Here is an 18,794-nt window from a genome sequence, read left to right on the forward strand (position 1 = left end):
ATATATATATCTTAGAATATCAGAAAAAATCGATACCGTCGGTTTCAAATCAACATAATAGACTAGTCTCTGGTCGCCTATGTTGAACTTTCTTCAGCCTCTGTTTATCAGAAGCTGAAGAGTCCTGCCATGGTCGTCTATGTCTGGTTAATAAATAGAGGCTGAAGAGTGTTCGTAATAAGCAACAAGAGACGTGTCCCTTTTTATGTTGGATTTCAAACGATGGTACTAATGTTTTTTTGATCTTCTGTAACACAAATAAAAAAAAAATATTACGTTCTTATATTTATATTTTCTTTACAATCGAGCATTTGCTGGGATTCTACATATATATATGTGTCTGTTTGCGGTTTCTACCAAACTTCTCTCTCAATTTTTGGTCTACGGACTTAAAACTTGATATATAGAGAATTTGGACCTGTGGAACAAATTCGATTTAGTCTTCAGCCAGTAAAAATAGTTGCTAAGGCATCAAAATTGAAAAAAGAAAATGGCACTTTGCAGGCATAAATCAATTTAATGTGCTCTTCTATGCATGCACAAATATACATTTATACACAAGTTCATTTTTAACAATTTCGTATCCGTCTGACGATATCTCAAATGGTAATGACTAAGGCTGAAGCACTAAATGTTTTGGTTTCGATTCTAGCTGATGGTACCTAAGTCATATTTTTTATTTTTTTAACTTTTGAAATCCCTATTATATATATTGGGTATAATATATAATCATTAGAGAATTGGCTTTATAATAATAAATACAAAATCTGCATAAATTAAATTATAATATTTAAGTGTATTTTATGACAATTACTACTACTATATATATATATATATATATATATTTTTAAATATAATTATCCACTGACACGTGTTTCGCAGTCTACGACTCATCGGAGTGGCTGATTATAGCCCGATTTGAAATTGGGACCTCATTATAAGAAGCCTCAACTTTTACGACTGTTTGGATATATCGCGATTTACATAGATGTTATTTTATTTGTTTTTGTTTTTGCGATACGTTTTGAATGAATTCAATTATTTATACGAAAGTACATTTTTACCTAAATGCAAGTTAGGAATAAGTTTCCCTTTGACCAATTTGGTACCCCCATATATCCATACAGTTGTAAGAGTTTAGGCTTCTTACCATGAGGTCCCAATTTTGAATCTCGCTAGATTCAGCCACTCTGGTGAGTCGTAGACGACGAAACACATGTCAGTAGATAATTATATTTTAAAAATAATATATATGCCACTTCCCATTTTGGGGGGTACCAAATTGGTCGAAGGAAAAATTATTCCCAACTCGCATTTAGGTAAGAATGCACTTTCGTATAAATAATTGAATTCATTCACAACATATCACAAAAACAAATAAAATAACATATATATATATATATATATATATATATATATATATATATATATATATATATATATATATATAAAATCAATAACACAAAAACGATTTTAATGTCTGGAAAAAAATATTATATAATTAAATTTTTTACTTCGCTTGATTTCTTTTTGCATAAAAATTAGTTTAGAACTTAAATTTCAATTTCAAAATTCAAATATTTCATTTTGAGACACAGCTCCACATGACCAAGGATTGATTAAAAATAAAAGTACATATATGATAAATATTTTAATCACTTGTGAAAAAGATATTTGCGTGGAAGTCTGTTTTGTACATCTAGTTTAAAAGAACAAAAATAAAATGTTTTAAAGATTATATTGCTGCAGTATATTCAGAGTTGAACGATATTCAAATTAAGTCCCCTGCATTATTACTTGCCAAAGAGAGAATGAGCTTTTCAATTTTAAAGTACAAAAAACATTGCATGCTCATAATATGCGGTTCAAAATTGAGGCTTTACCTCTTTTTAGGCTTTGAGCTGGGTAGGCGTGTTTCACTTAGCTTTACATTATTATTTGTTTGTTTTTTTACACCGCTAACACTGTTTCATCGTTTCTCTTCTGAGCAGTTAAAACACTTGAACACACCTTACTTTTATCGGTTCACCTGGCCTTAATGCAAATTACCTTCCAGACTTTCATGCACAGCACAGGCAATTCTTTGACGTTTAAATGGGAGGGAGTGGGTCGATCTGTGGTAACTTTAGTAGAAGCCATCTTTGTATACAGCCAAGAACCACACCGATATTTAATATGAATTGGGGTAAAAATCCATTGTTTTACTGAAGGAAGAAAATGAATGGAAATATATATATATATATATATATCTTATTAACTATTTTTTATTCAAAAATTTAATATATTAAAATATATCAACAGAAGGCAATGTATATATATATATATATATATATATATATATATATATATATATATGAGCAAACAGTTAATAAAACATGTTAAAAAACACTTTGAAAAAGAGTTAAAAACATATTTAATCTGAAAAGGAGACACTTGATAACACTTATCAAGTGTTTCCTTTTCAGATTAAATATGTTTTTAACTCTTTTTCAAAGTGTTTTTTTAACATGTTTTATTAACTGTTTGCTTGTATTATAAGCTCTATCTCCTATTTGGTTTTATCGAGCTTTTACATCTGGCTGAGATAACTTTATAAATATTAATTCTTTAATATTTATATTATACTTGAATTTTACCATCTTGGATCATTTTGGTAAATTTAATTGTAATTTTTATTTTATATATATATATATATATATATATATATATATATATATATATATATAAGAATAAACGAATGGCAATAATAAAGGGGTGTAAGATAAATAAGCTCTTTGTACCCAAGTATTTCAAAGCCTAATGCTTGTCATCAGAAGAGGAGAGAAGATGCTAGGTAACATATTAAAGATGTGACGTCTAGCAATAACTACATTACAAGCAAAATAAAGGAGTGTCTCCTTTTTAAAAAAGATTTCTAATTCTTTTTGGCTCTCCTTTATATATATATATATATATATATATATAAACAAGCATACATAATAAAATGAAATATTGAAATAATAGTCACCAGGTAACAAGTGCTACCTAAAGCAGTTTTATGAATGAGAAATATGCAAGTTTATAACAGAACATTTTATATAGGAAATAAAAAGATAAGTTATTATAAAAAAAAAAGTTATTATAATTTCAGTAAATGTTTATAGTAAAAATTTTCATTGTGTGCATATGAGCATTTGGCAGTATGGCATTGTGTATCTGTGTGTTACCTTTGTTCTTGTAGTATACAGATGTGCTTGACGGATGAAACTTGTATATGAGTTATTGGGTTCTTTCCCCTTGCTATCCCTGACACAAAGGCCGGGATGGGGTGTTGAATTCCATTCAACCAGCTGTTGAAGTCTGAATAGTTTCAGCTGCCATGCCTTTCTCCTCGTTTTATGGGAGTTCCCAACTTCACACTGGCTTGTTAGTTTTGCATGTATGTGTTAGTTTTTTTTAGTTTAGAAATATTTCCATTGGTTGAAAATTATGTAATTAAACATTTTCATGTTAAATGTTGTTAGCTTTGGGAAGTGAGGCAGAAAACAAAATTAAGCAATCATAACCATTTGCATTTTAATGTTTGTACGAATCATTTTGTGATTAAGTCAACACATGTCCATTACAAGTTTACCAGAACACAAGCATGGAATTTATTCGCATGGACTTCTGAACAGGGAGACAGTAGTCTAAGTTCTATTCTTCGTCTGCATGGTTTTTGGTTTGTGCTGCTCATGTTTATTTACCTGTACTTGTTTTTTTTTTTGTTTTTTGTTTTTATATATTCTGTTAATTGAAATAAGAAAAGCCAACAATTGTAGGATGCTGACTGGGTCCTCGATGTTGGCTATCAGAAAAACTCCTGTTAATCATGATGCTCAAATCTTTTTTTTTTTTTTTTTTTTTGTGTGTGAGTTCCATGGCTTTTATATTTGTTTGGTGTCTTTATTTTTATGGTTTGGTTGGAGTATGTAGCAACACCCAGCCCAGGCTTATTTTACCATTGATCTTGTTATAATGATAGTGTTACCTTGGTCGAGTCATTTAGTCTGATACTAAGGTTGATGGTTATCGATTGTATTTCTCCTCCTGTGAATACACAGGCAACCATCTAGTGCTTTTCTTTTTCTTTTCTGTTGAATAAATCTCCCATGAAGGCCATTTAAAATGATTTAAACTTGCTCAAAATTTCGGAATTTCCACACTTGTCATTTAAATTTCATTTAAATGAATGCTATAAACATTTCTTGTTAAGAGTTTCCTACTACTTTTGCACACAGTGACAAAATTACAAATACATATACAGAATGTTTGAAAGATTGATGGCATAATATTAGGATTATGTTCTATATGTGTAGAGGCACTTCTTTGTGTATGGTTTACTTGGCAATCTATTACTGAAAAGACGGAACCAAAAATGTTCAGGACTATCTTCTAACTGAGCGTAGACACTCAATAAACATCGTTTTTTCCCAATTGTTTCAATTTCTTCCATCAACCAAAAATAAACCGTCATTGATAGTACCATTTCTCTTGCTGTCTGGTACGTTCTGTTTAACTTGATTTTTCCTTTGACACCAAAACCAAGAGTATAGGCCATTTTTTTTTTTTTTTTTTTTTGATGTTTTCTTACCTGTTGATTGAAGCTCTTGTGCAGTTTTAGGAGATCCATCCTCCCAGGCTTTGACTTCTCCCTTTGAGAAGGGTTTAGTTTACTGAGGAATGCTGACGGGATTGCCCAACCTTTTTTTGCAGGCCAGCGTGCACTTACTCTAGGATGCTGGCTTTTCAAATTCCACTTTCTGTCACATTATTCTACCGTGAGACGGAGATAAATAAGTTCTGTCTTGCACGTGAATACCTCTTGCTTTTATCAGTTATTTTGATCGTTATGCAAATTACCTTCCAAACTTTAATGCACAGCATAGGCAATTCTTTGATGCTTATCTTGGAGGAAGTGATGTAGATTGGCATTGTCCATTACAATAGTTTGACCAGATCATTGTTTCAGAGATGAGGAGCAAGTATATTAAATGGTACTGGCATGAAAAAATTTCATGGATCATATTTTAATTTTTAAAGGGGGTCGCCACTTATCATTGCCTGAAAGGTTAATGAGGATTACAGTATAGGTATAATTTGATTATTTAAGGGGGACGGCTCAACAGAAACTTGTTCACATTTAACTTGAAGATGACCATGTTGTAGTAATAGCCAAAACGTAGGCCAATGGAACAGTTCCACCGGTAGGTAATTCTTAGAAAGAAGCTTTGTTCATGGACTCTGCGTTTAGATTTAGGTACAGACAGAGAATGGGGGAAATTGTTGATCGTGGTTATAGCTAGATAGGTGTTTTTTTGTTTTTTTGAAAGTATGACAAGGAGGGGTCATGGATTAAAGCTCAGACGAGCACTTGCCATGAAAATAATGATAGAAGAATAAATATTGTTAACCATTTTTCACTCCTGTTGATGAGGAAATAATGAGAAACCTGCGTGATTCTTCTCTCATTTCTGAATGCCACTTAATTTTTTCTCAGAACGATTCCGTACAATTAATACTTTTTAGTAATGCTACACAACACATGTATCTCTACTACTATATAAAAGGACATTTTTGTGCATGTGTACGTGCGAGTTCTTTATGGACTCCAAAACGGTTGAGTCGATATTTAGGGAATTTCATGTAAATGTATTTTAAGTATCTGGCAATGTTCTTAAAGAGGTTTTATATCAGAATGTCTTTGATAAGTATCTATAATTGATAATCAAAAAATCTGATGAAAGAAGGAACAGATGATTTTTTTTTTTTTAACCAAAGTTAGCACCTTATACAGTCCAACATCACAAGTGCATTTAAGAAATTTTATTACCACACAAGCATGTCATATAAAATCAGCAGCATGTTCTTTGATATGACAAAGGTGCATTCGAAATGAATGTTTGTGTTTAGAGTACAATTGAACCATGATATTTAGCTTTTGCATTTTAAACCTTAATTCAAGCCGTTAAATATAAAATAACTTTATAACGTCAACAGTAGGTTCTCTATAGTGCAATGTAAACTACAATATATTGTGGACTGACACTGCTAGGACGCATATGAAGCTTCCTCCTCATGCACTGCAATGGGTACCCAATTAGAGCAGTCAATCAATTGATTTGATTGAAAAATGAATGAAAAATTTTACTGATTTTGATAATAAAAATATGGGAATGTGAAACATACGTTGATCATCATTCAAGCCTGGACAACGTCAGGTCTGCCTGCTAGTCCAACGTAAATGTACAGTATTCTAAAAAAAAAAAAAAAAACTTATGCAAAATTATTACCACCATTGTATTCTTCATAAAATTTTACTTTTGAAAAACTGTATTTGATCTTTGTATAAGACTGTGTGTTCCATTGTATCATCCGGTAAATGATAATAGGAATCGATAATCAAATATTAGTAACTCCAGATAAAATTCCGAGATTCCTTTAAAAATGTAAAAATTTATTTGAATTTTCTATTAACGTATCGATTTCTTTTTTTTTTTTCTTTTTTTTTTTTTTAAATTTAAAGATGAGTGATAATTTGGATTATTCAGATCGCTCTTCTCATCTGACACTGTAACCTCCAACCTTCATCAGGTGTATTTTGTTGAACTTTGCAATCTGTATTTGGTATTGTTTTTGAATTCAATGATTGTTTTGATTTTAATATAACAAGTAGTGTTTCATCATAGTATCTCATTTCCTGTATCGTAAAACTACTTCTTTAGTAATCTGTACTCTACCTATTCCTTTTTTTTGTCAAGCAATCACGTTTCTATTTGCGTAAAACAACATAGACTTTTTCATAGTATACGAATTAAAAAATTAAAAACAAAAATATTGACTCTTAATCACAGTTCAATTCAGAAATTACTCATATATTAGTAACAGAATAGAAATGCTTTTTTGTTTTCATTTTAACGTTTGGCAATCTGTTCAAACCCAATGTGAGCATCACAAAATTGTGGTCATCATTCAAAGATATTTCAACCAAATTAAATCTAACATGTTCAGTTGAAAAAAAAAGGTCCTATTTTACTTAACTCCCCACGAAGGACAGAGTTAAACACAAGCTCAGTTTTTAATGTGGGGGATAATAGAGATACCTTGGATTAGAACAAAAATAAAAATATTGTCTCAGTTTGGGATGATTTATCTTTCACTGAGGACAGCATAGATACTGCACTTTGCTCCTTGCCAACATTTTCTGTCTATAAAAGAACTTCAATGAACAAAGTTTTTTTCCTAAAATATTTAACTTTGAAACCAAATATTGTGGGGCTGCTTCCCAACTGACTACAACATGTTTGTTTTCAAATCCAGTGTTAACAATACTTGAATTGTCCTGATAATCATATCTGCTCATTCCACCCTATTGTTTCCAATTCTCTTATGGTGTTCTTCATCGTCCAACTGACAGTTATTCTTAAATGCTAGAATCGAAACCAATACATTGAGCGCTCCAACCACATTCCCTACCGTTTGATCTAACCCGACAGATAAGAAAGATAAAAAAAACTATTTTTTTGTATACGTTATTTATCCATCCAAACAAAGATTTTACTTGTTTTAAACCATCCTTGGTGTTTGATTACTATTTCCTGTTGATTTCAGTGTGATGTAACCAGTAGTTTAAGAGTTTATCAGCTAAATATTTACACACAGACAGGCACACATGCATACATTTATTGTTTTATTTATATAGATTAGAGTTGTAGGATGTGCACCAAACAGTATTTTTGCTCCAAGCTACGTGCAGACGACAAACATGCACGTTAGTTATATTTTTTAACATGACTTGGTTTAAAATGCATAAAAATAATGTAACTTTTGAATTTTAATTTTCTTAGCCCATTAGTGCACAACCTCCTTCTTTGATAAGCTCCTAGGACTGACCGTCACTCCATGTTGCGTTCTCACCTATGAGCGATCAGTAAACCAATTAAATCGGTCTTTTTATACATACATGTGGCTGTTTATACGGGGACGAGGGTCTCTCTTTTTTATTTTTTTTATTTTTTTATTGTCGCTTGTTGTTTCATGATCTCTATTTTGTCTAGTGGTTGTCGATCACCTTGACTGTTTGACTTAAATGAACAAAACTTCTCATGCATAAAAACCTAAGGAGATGTTTGCTGAGCATTCTTCAAGGTTTTATTAGAGAGAATGTATTTATGGAGAGACTAATAACTAATAATTATTTCCTTTTTAATTTAGTTTGGAAACTTAAGAATGAGAGAAGTGGATGGATGGAGTGAACGGATTAAGAAACCTTTGTTTCTCTCGCTCAAAAGTGTGACCTCATTTTTCATATCGTGATCGTCCAACTTTTGTTTTGTTTATGGAGTTTGACTTCTTGCCCGCTTCAACTTCACGTCACCTGTCTCTAGGTACAATTCTGTTTGCAGCTAGGTTATCCTAACATGTACTAAAATTCACACTAGCTAACCTAAATTCACACCAGCTAACCTAATCAAAATTCACACCAGCTAACCTAATCGCGACTCACTTGCATAGGGTCTCTACTATGTAACATCCAAACATGAAATGGAAGACTTGCATCAAATCCATTGCTAATGTTGCTGGAAAAATGTTTGGATCATTCCAGCATTTCCAAAAGTACCATGCCCTTCTGCCGATATACGAGTCAGATCTGCCCTGAGATGGAGTACTGTTGTCATATTGGAGTAGGGCACTCAGAGTACTCTTTTCTGGCTTGACATTACAGAATCCACTTCGTAATCTACTGGGAGATGATCTCTTCTCTTCCTTACAGCTCCTTTCTCACAGAAGAGACGGTGCTAGTTTTTCTCTACTCTACCATTATTTTCATGGTAGGTACTCAACCAAGCCCCAATCTCTGGTTCCTCCCTGTAAAACATTTGCGACAAAACTCGTCTAGCTACAACTAGTATAAAGAATTTTCCTTTCTTCCTCTGTGTTCCTAAAATTGAACATGACTTTTATGAACAAAGTTTCTTCCCTGAGAATTTCTCATCTGTTACCACAGGGTTGCTTTCCACTGACTATAACATGGCCAAGTCCAATGGCAACAAATTCTTGCCAAGCTGTCTACATAACTTCACCCATCGTATCTAATCCTCTCAAGGTGTTTTCATTGTCAACTGACAATCTAATTAAGCCTTATCCTTGAGCGGCCTTTGGGCCTTGATAAGTGATGACTCACTTGTAAAATAAATTTTTATTTTACAATTTTATTTATTAGTAAGTTTTTCATAAATACAATATTAGACAAAATTATTTCCAAAAATTTACTTAATTTCATAATATTGTTAGAGCATTCATTTATACTATATATATACTAAGGACTACTTATCAAAAAAAAAAATTGACTTTTTAAAAATTTTGTTTAAGCTGGGGATGGGGCATCCTACTGGATGCAAGAAATTCACCCACTATCTCATATATATCAACCAAGAGATCTTTTTAAGATTTGTACCATCCCTCTAAGTGCAATTGTTTGAATCTCCTTGCACTTGGTTAACCGGGTATATTTGCCAGATGGCTTTTTGAAATTTTGCTCCTATAATTACTGGAATGATAGAGATCTTCCTAAGATTCCAATTTCTTTTCATGTCATACATAAGACTTTGGTATTTTCTTCCTTTTTTGATCATCTTTTCAGCTAAAGAATACAATCATTGTATAGAATATTTACACAATTATTAAAATATAATACATACATCAAATTCTGTCAAATATTTCATCTGATAGTTTCCAAAAATGTCCTCTTAATTCCTTGTTTTTGCATAATTTTTTAATTCATCCAATTCCATTTTTAAATTGCCTATGCTAATTACTGTTCTTAATCTGATTATTCTACTTGCAGGGCTACCTAGTGTCACCCAGTCCTAATTACCATAAATCTATCTATCTATAAAAGTGAACGTGTCTGTGTGTGTATCTGTGTACATTTCCCTACGCAATAACTCTGTCAATTTTCAGTCTACAGACTCGAAATTTGATATACAGGGTACTGAGATTTGGGAAAATCTATGTGATCGGTTTTTGGCCAGAAATTTGGCTATTAAGGGGTCAAATTTTAACAATTTGACCTTTGAGAAGTTTACCAAACTCCTCCGACAATTTTGGGTCTAAACACTTGAAATTTTAGATATCGGTTCCTTGGACATGGATCTAACTTAATAACTTGATCTGAGCCCAAAGCAATAAATGTTAAGGGGTAATAATAGGGGTCAAAGTTTTTAACATTTGGCTGTTTTTTCTTTTATTGCTCAGCACACACCTTCAAACACCCGGGCAACGCCGGACTGAAATGCTAGTATATCTATAAAAGTGAACGTGTCTGTGTCTGTGTACATTTCCTTATGCAATAACTCTGTCAATTTTTAGTCTACAGACTCGAAATTTGATATACAGTGTATGGAGATTTGGGAAAATCTATGTGATTGGTTTTCGGTTAAGGGATCAAAGTTCAACAATTTGACCTTTGAGAAGTCTACCAAACTCCTCCGACAATTTTGGGTCTAAACACTTGAAATTTTAGATATCGGTTTCTTGGACATGGATCTGACTTAATAACTTGATTTGAGCCCAAAACAAATGTTAAGGGGTCATAATAGGGGTCAAAGTTAAAAAAAAATTGACTGTTTTTTTGCTCAGCATACACCTCCAAACACCCGGGCAACGCCTGGCACCCATGCTAGTATATCTATAAAAGTGAAAGTGTCTGTCTGTGTACATTTCTCTACACAATAACTCTGTCAATTTTCAGTCTACAGACTCGAAATTTGATATACAGGGTACTGAGATTTGAGAAAATCTTTCTAATCCATTTTCGGCCAGAAATTTGGCTGTTAAAGGGTTAAACTTCAACGACTTGACCTTTAAGAACTCTACCAAACTCCTCTGCCAATCTTGGGTATAAACAATTGAAATTTTAGATATAGGTTTCTCGGACATGGATTTAACTTAATAACTTGATTTGAACCCAAAACAATAAACGTTAAGGGGTTACTTTTTTCGCCGATATTTTCGAAAGTCATCCCCTCGTTTCGATTTTCTAGCCTTAATTTAAACTTATGTCACTTTCGGTTTGGCGGTGGTCATAACAGCGAAGGTGTCAGGTTTTTTTCATGTTCTTTTCCTCCTTCGCGGTATGGGCCTGCCTTCCTACTACCACTTTTTTTTTTCCAACACACACCTCCAAACACTGGGGCAATGCTGGGCACCTATGCTAGTAAAAATGAAAGTAAAACTATACAATCTGCTTAATACTATAATTTGAAATGTTCATTTTGGAGCAAAATCAGAATAAAATACTTATGCCTTCCTCCCCCTTGGTGAGGTTTGAACTCAAATTTCTATCTGTAAATACGGTACACTAATTGATTGAACCTTCATGACAATTAAGGAATGGCAACACTACTTACAGGGCTCTATGGACAAATTTATCTTGACCTTTGACAACTAAATCTTTTCGTTTACTAGCCAAATAGAAAAGTTACTAGCCAAGCGCACATGATTTTTAGAATATGACATCTTTGTTCTATGACGAGTATGTATATCATAAAGATATTTTGTATTTTTTTTTAATAAGTGTAATTCTAAATATACACCGAATTTTATGTTGATATTTGAAGGTATAAACATTCAAATTTCCTCAGATGTTTTTTTCAACAACCTTTGCTCAAAAAAAAGTATTGTTTTTTTAAAACCTTTTATTATTTAAATAATTTGACTTTGCTCGTTTTATTTAAAAAAAAAAAAGTTGAAAAGATATTTTTCACTCATTATTGAGCTTTGCAAGAGTGTTGTTTAAAGAAATACAATCGCCAAAAGGTAAGTGTTGCATTTTTTCTAGTTGCCACTTTGAAAAATCATTCGCAAATGCAACTATTTCACTCGCAATGTAGAGCCCTGATTTACTACTGTTTGGGGCTAAAGTTCTTCCTTCCTACCCTTCTCGCCTTACCCCCCCCCCCTACACACACACTTTTCCCCATCTTTATCATTATAGTTGAATGTGGATCAGTTGGTGAATTGCAAAAAAAGTCTTAAGTTTGTCCCTGGTGTAATGTGTGACAGTGGGAGGGTAGAAAGTCCTGTCTTCCTTTATCACTAATCAAAAATAAAATATTAATCTATATTAAAATTGAAGATCAATATTTGCCTTATGTCTCACAGAAAAGATTTAATTATGTACCTTGTATTAAAAAGCTATTAAAGTCAAAAGTAGAGAGAAAGCGGACTAACTTTACTTTATATATAAAAAGATTAGTTAATAACGTCTTTAATGCTATGAGTTATTGCCATTGTACTTGTAGTAGTTAAATTTGTAAGGCCTCATAAATTACTATGAGATTTCATTTTATTTTCTGCTCAATTGAGTCAGTTTTGACTTTTTAATTGTAAAGATATGACTCTTCATTTTTATCTATCCCCATATTATTTATTTGCTACGACACTTAGCAAGTACTGCTGTAATAAAATAATCTACTTTACAAAATCTGAGTGCCTAAAATTTAAAAGAAGGAACAAGAGGTTTACTTTCATTGATAGATTTCTGTTTCTCTCTTCCAATGATAAGGCAGTTTTAGTTGTTTCCATAATTACAAAAAGCCAGACATCTGAATGTGAATTATATGGTCTCGGCAAACCGAGTTTAAATCTTACAAATTATGGTTATGTATGTAATACTAACTGAAGTATCTTTTTTTTTTTTTTTTTTTTTTCCCCCCTAAATAAGACACAGTGCCATTGGATGTAAGGAGCTACTATTTAGGACAAAATTTGTAGCATACTATGTAGGGAGTTGAGCATCAAAATGTCTGTTTACATTACACTAAACTTTTTGCATATCCGTACAGTCAGAAAAGCAGGGACCTGGAAGGGAATTCCAAAATCTAGCAGTTTGAAGGAAGAAACTATTTAAGTAGAAGGTTTTCTGGCATTTAGGGATCTCTACAGTGTAGAGGTGGGATTTTGCTGCTTGTCAGGTTAGTATTGAATATTTTTGTCGAGGGTGGAGTACAAAGGCTTGGAGTTCGTTGGAGCACTTTCCATTAAAATACTTGTAAAATAGACACAAGGATGCAACATTTTGTTGATGGGACAAAAGTTAGAGTTTACCTATTAGGTTGGTGGCTCTTTTTCGAACCCTGTCTAGGAGTGAGAGCCGACTAGCAGATCTCTAGATCTTCCGTTGTCTTTAAAATCTTTCTGAACTTTAAGCAAGGCTTTGGAAGTCTTTTAATCATTAGGAGTAGATTGAACATGTTTTACCTTTTTTACTTTTCTTTCTTATTTGTTTATTTAATGTACAATATGCACGTTTGCTCAATAAATCGTATCATATTATCCTCTATTTTCTTTGTGAGATCTACATATGAAAAGCTGTAAAGTTTCTCAAGCGGTTATACATGATGTTGCTTCTTATAATTGTGTCACATCATTAATATTTTTGAGAATGTCACATCATTAATATTTTTGAGAATGTCACATCACATAAGATTGAAAAGAAACAATTTTTTTTTTTTTTTTGTGAATTCTCTTAGTTTTTCTCAAAACATCTTCTGTATGATGCTTCACGAATAAAGACTTGAAAACACAAAAACAGATTTTTCATTACTTTTATTACGAGTATATCTCTAAGATTCATTTCTTTATGTACTGTGGATGCCCTGCAAACCTTTACCAATCTCTATTCTGACATTTTCCCTGATAGTATTTTTTTGCAATTATCTTTATTTCTACAAATTACCTTTTTAGAACGACAAATAACAACTGTTTACTTTTCAATTCAACTGGTCAGTCACAATTTGTCAAAATGCACTCAGCCTTGAATTCAAAAACATTATTTGAAAGGAATTTGGCAAAGAATTAAGACTTTCATTACATATTAATTGTGTATATCATACTTGTATCATTTCTTACCATGCAACACATGTCCTCAACTCTCACTGACTAGGTTTCACTTTCATACGTCATCACACTTCTTACACATGCCTGATAGACTATTTCTCTGGTTGACTCTGCTGGTTAGAAATAATAGAAGTTTCCTGAACTTTTTCTCCTAAGTTTTGTTATTACACTACCACCTGCTCAAGACTGTGCTTCAATGACATCACTAAAATAGCAAAATTTCTCTAGAACCTCATAACTAAATTTTCATATTGGAAAGAAACTTGGAAATTAACCTAGGAAAATGCAACACAATACATATTAGAAATAAGGAGTATTAAAGTTGAATTGCTCAATCAATAATGCTTCTGTTCAGAAACAATGGATACTCCCTGTAGTTGCATGTGGAATTGTGAAATAAGGGTTGCATAATAACCAACCACATCTCTCCTGAATTGGCACTACTTGAATCCATTCGCAAGAAGAAGCCCAGGACAACTGGAAACAATGCTGAGATAAGCAGAGAGCACATACAGCATCTGGAATTCTTAACTAGTCACCCATTTTAGTACTGACTAGGTTCAACATTGCTTAACTTTGGTGATCTAACCAGAACCAGTGTGTTATTGTGATTATGCCATATAAAGTTGAATATCTATACAATAATATATTAAGACAATTTCATATTCACGTGTACATTATCACCCTCTACCCCTTTTTGTCTGATCCCTGAAGATGCAATGCAAAAAAAAAAAATACTTAAAATTTTTTTTAACTTTTAAAATCGGTACTACATATTAGGTACAATATAATATTAAATAGAGCATTGGCTCTGTAATGATAAATAGGAAATCTGTATAAATTGAAATATATTTAAGCATATTTTAAAGCCACCACTAGTTCATTAATAAAAAAAAAAAAAGAAAATCCTTCACTGATTTATTATGCCGACAATTATTCTAAATGAAACACTTTTATGCGGTAATCTTGTAGAGTTTGAAGGTTCAATCCTCACTACAGGCGTGAAAGTGACACAGTGTTCAATGAGCTAGATTGGAGATGCGCCGCTGTACAACTCGTGCTCTCTACCAATTCACATTATGACAACAGGACCATTGCCAGCACCCTCAAAATGCATCAAGTGTATCTGGATGTGCTGAAGAGTGTGGTGATCGCCTAGTGCAATCAGGTGGCCGCTGGCAGACCTTGGGTGTGGCAGCAGGACTCTCTGCTGGCCCACAAGTTCAAAGAGACTCAGACTTGGCTTCAGAAGGAGTGCTACAACTTTGTACCCTTTTCTCATTGCCCCTCCCCCCTCCTTTGACCTGAACCCGCTGGACTACTTTGTCTGTTGGTCATACATCCAGAACATCACCAACATGACCTCCCACAACACCAAAACCAGCCTGATGACCACCATCCACTGAGTATTCATCAAGCTCCCGCTGGTGCTTGTAGAAAAGGTATGCTGCCAGTTCCAGACCAGTATCAAGGCAGTGATTGAGGCTGAAGGTGGCTACATTGAATAAATGTTAGCTCTACTACATAATCAAGTTACCTGAATTGATTTTTTTTTTTTTTCAATAAAAGTTTTAAAACAAAGCTGTAGTGGTGTTTTCGTGGCGGTCAGGGTGTTGATGATGGAAGCCTGGTTTTAGATGCATTAAAATACACCAGCCACCTTTTTCCCCAATTGCACCACATGCTCAAGGTCAGAAGAGAGAGAATCTTGGTCATTGCCGGTCTTTGAAGTGTTAGTTTGATTTTAAATCTTTCTTATCTGTCAATAGCTCAAACGGTAACGAACATGGTTGAAGCGATAAATGTTTTGGTTTTCATTCTAGCTGATGGCACCAAAGTCATATTCTTTTTGTAATCTTTTGAAATCAGTACTATATATTAAGTACTATATAATATTTAATAGAGAATTGGTTCTGTAATAATAAATACGAAATCTGCATAAATTAAAATATATTTAAGTGTATCTTACGATCTTAAGCCCCCCCCCCCCCCACCTCTGATAATTTTAAATAAGAGGGCAGAGAAATATTCTCTAGAGTTCTTTTAATCAATATGTCCGGTGGTAATCATTGGTAAAATTAATAATAAAAAAAATATTAGTTTTGTGCAAAAATGTTTTATATCATATATATATATATATATATATACACACACACACATAAAAAACGATATTATTTTTGCACCAACCTAATAACAAAGACTAGGAAATTAAATTGCAGATTGAATGGGGGGGTGGAATAAGAGTTTAAAATAAATATATCAATTTAGAAACATTTAAAAAAAGCTTTAGTTTAAAGAGAGAGAGGAAGTAACAAACTTTCTCCAAAAAGAATTGGTGATTTTACAAATGAGTCACTTAAAAAAAATCCTCCTTGTTAAGATAAAGGATCAGCCTAACATTGATGACTCCATTAGTTGCATGAAGAAAAGTCTTACATAAGTCTCAATCCTGCATGCTTCGTTATTTCCTCCTCATTCATTGTTCAGTTGCTTATGCTTTGGTTTCATCTTGCTTCAGTCAAGAGAGTGCTATTTTTCCATCAGCTGCAACCTTTTAGGTACCATCTATAATATAAATCTCACCTGTCTGTTTAAATGTATGTATGTATGTTTGTATGTCTGCCTAAAACTTTCGACAAAGGCGACGGATTTTTATGAGATCGGTATCATTTTGAAGCTCGACGTCTCGGTGGCAGTTTTCTACAAGGAGGGGGTCGATTTTTTTTTTTTTTTTTTTGCAAGCCATTTTTGCAAGTCATCATATCGGTTGGATTGACTTTGCCTAATAACATTCCGAACTTCCGATCGCGTCATGGAGTAGGGGTAAGACATCAGATTTTCTTTCACTTTCTTTTCTGCCTTCGCGTCACAGGTTCAAGCCTGCCTGCCTGCTACCACTTTTTTTGTTCAACACACGCACACACCTCCATATTGCTGGTATATCCATGTTTTATCATATATTACATTTCTTATATTGTGAAACATTTGTGGACACATCTCTTTGCAATAAACTTGTTGTTTTACTGTTTTATTCTTCCTGCCTTCAAAGTTCCTGGTTCTCGAAGCAACCATCTTCTGTTACATTCATTAGTTTCTTCTCAAAATTGACCAACATTTGGTGATCTTTATTAACATTATTCACAAAACAATTTACTTATTTTTTTTTTTTATATTACTAGCAGTTCAGCCCAGCTTTGCTCGGGCCCTATGTACTGTTCACAACTTGCCCTACATGTGAATACACTTTATGTAAGATTTCAAATGTTTAGATCAAAATTTGTCTTGAGTAATTTTGTAGAAACTGCAGAGGTCAATTTTTTTAAATTTTGACCCCCAGTTTGAAGCCTTAAGATTTATTATTTTGGTCTCAAATCGAAATACAAAGTTTTACCCATGTCCAAGTTACCTATATCTAAAATTTTATGTCTTTAGGAAGACTCAAAATTGGTGGAGGAATTTGGTAGAATCTGCAAAGGTCAACTCTTTCAACTTTGACTTTTTGGCAGCCAAATTTTTGCCCCAAAACTGATTAAAATGCTTGGCACATGTCTGAATACCCGTTATATGTAAATTTCAAATGTTTAGACCCAAAATTGGCTGAGTAGTTTGCTAGACACTGCAAAGGTAAAATCTTTTGAGAGGAGTTTGGTAGAGTCTGCAAACATCAACCCTTTCAACTTTGATCCCTCGGCAGCTCAAATTTTTGACCCAAACTGATTAAAAAGCTTGCTCTATATCTGAATACCTTTTATGTAAAATTTCAAATGTTTAGACTAGAAATTGACTGAGTAATTTGGTAGAGACTGCAGAGGTAAAATTTTTTAAAACTTTGACCGTAATTTTGACTCTTAACATTTATTGTTTTGGGCTCAAATCAAATTATAAAGTTTGATCCATGTCCAAGTAACCTACATTTAAAATTTCAAGCGTTTGGACCCAAAATTGGTGGAGGAGTTTGGTAGAGTTCTCAAAAGCCAAATCTTTGAACTTTGACCCCTTGACAGCCAAATTTCTGGCCAAAAACTGATTAAGAAAATTTCCCAAATCTCAGTACTCCTTATGTCAAATCTCGAGTTTCTAGACCGAAAATTGACAGTTATTTAGTAGGGAAATGTACATATACACACACACAGACATTTTCACTTTTATAGATATACTAGCAGTTCAGCCTGGCTTTGCTCAGCCCCTATATACTGTTCCTAACTTGCCCTAAGTGTGAATACACTTTATGTAAGATTTAAAATGTTTAGACAAATTTGTCTGAGTAATTTAGTAGAGACCGTAGAGGTAAATTTTTTTTAAACTTTGATCACATAACATTTATTTTTTGGGCTCAAATCAAATTATAAAGTTTGATCCATGTCCAAGTTACCTACATTTAAAATTTCAAGCGTTTGGACCCAAAATTGGCGGAGGAGTTTGGTAGAGTTTTCAAAGGTCAAATCATTGAACTTTGACCCCTTGACAGCCAAATTTCTGGCCGAAAACTGATTACTGAGATTTGGGAAATCTCAGTACCCCTTTATGTCAAATCTCGAGTCTCTAGATCAGAAATTGGCAGTTATTTGATAGAGAAATGTACACAGACACAGACAGACATTTTCACTTTTATAGATATATAGATAGGTAGATAGTTTTCTGTCTGTTTGTGTTCAACATTTTTTTAGAAACTATTAAGCGATCTGGCAGAAATTTTGTATAGACCTTTATTATGATGAGGTGCAGAGAACTAAGTATTATGATATCTGTTCAATGCACAGTAAGGGATTAATAAGGATTAGTATTTAATGCAAACACGAGCACAAATTTAGCCACATTCAATTATCAATTTGGCATCTATTCTAAGTCAACAGATTAAAAATTTAGTTACAATA

At 33.0% G+C, this 18,794-nt stretch overlaps 1 protein-coding gene across 2 annotated transcripts in view; it reads left to right on the plus strand.

Moving 5' to 3' along the window:
• LOC145252633 (protein HID1-like) overlaps positions 1-18,794 on the plus strand; it is a 97,859-nt gene that overhangs the window by 15,936 nt on the left and 63,129 nt on the right. The gene's annotated exons all lie outside the window — the stretch shown is intronic.

Source organism: Euprymna scolopes, chromosome 29 (assembly GCF_053919585.1).
Source record: "Euprymna scolopes isolate OS-2025 chromosome 29, ASM5391958v1, whole genome shotgun sequence".
In the NCBI taxonomy this organism is placed as follows: domain Eukaryota; kingdom Metazoa; phylum Mollusca; class Cephalopoda; order Sepiida; family Sepiolidae; genus Euprymna; species Euprymna scolopes.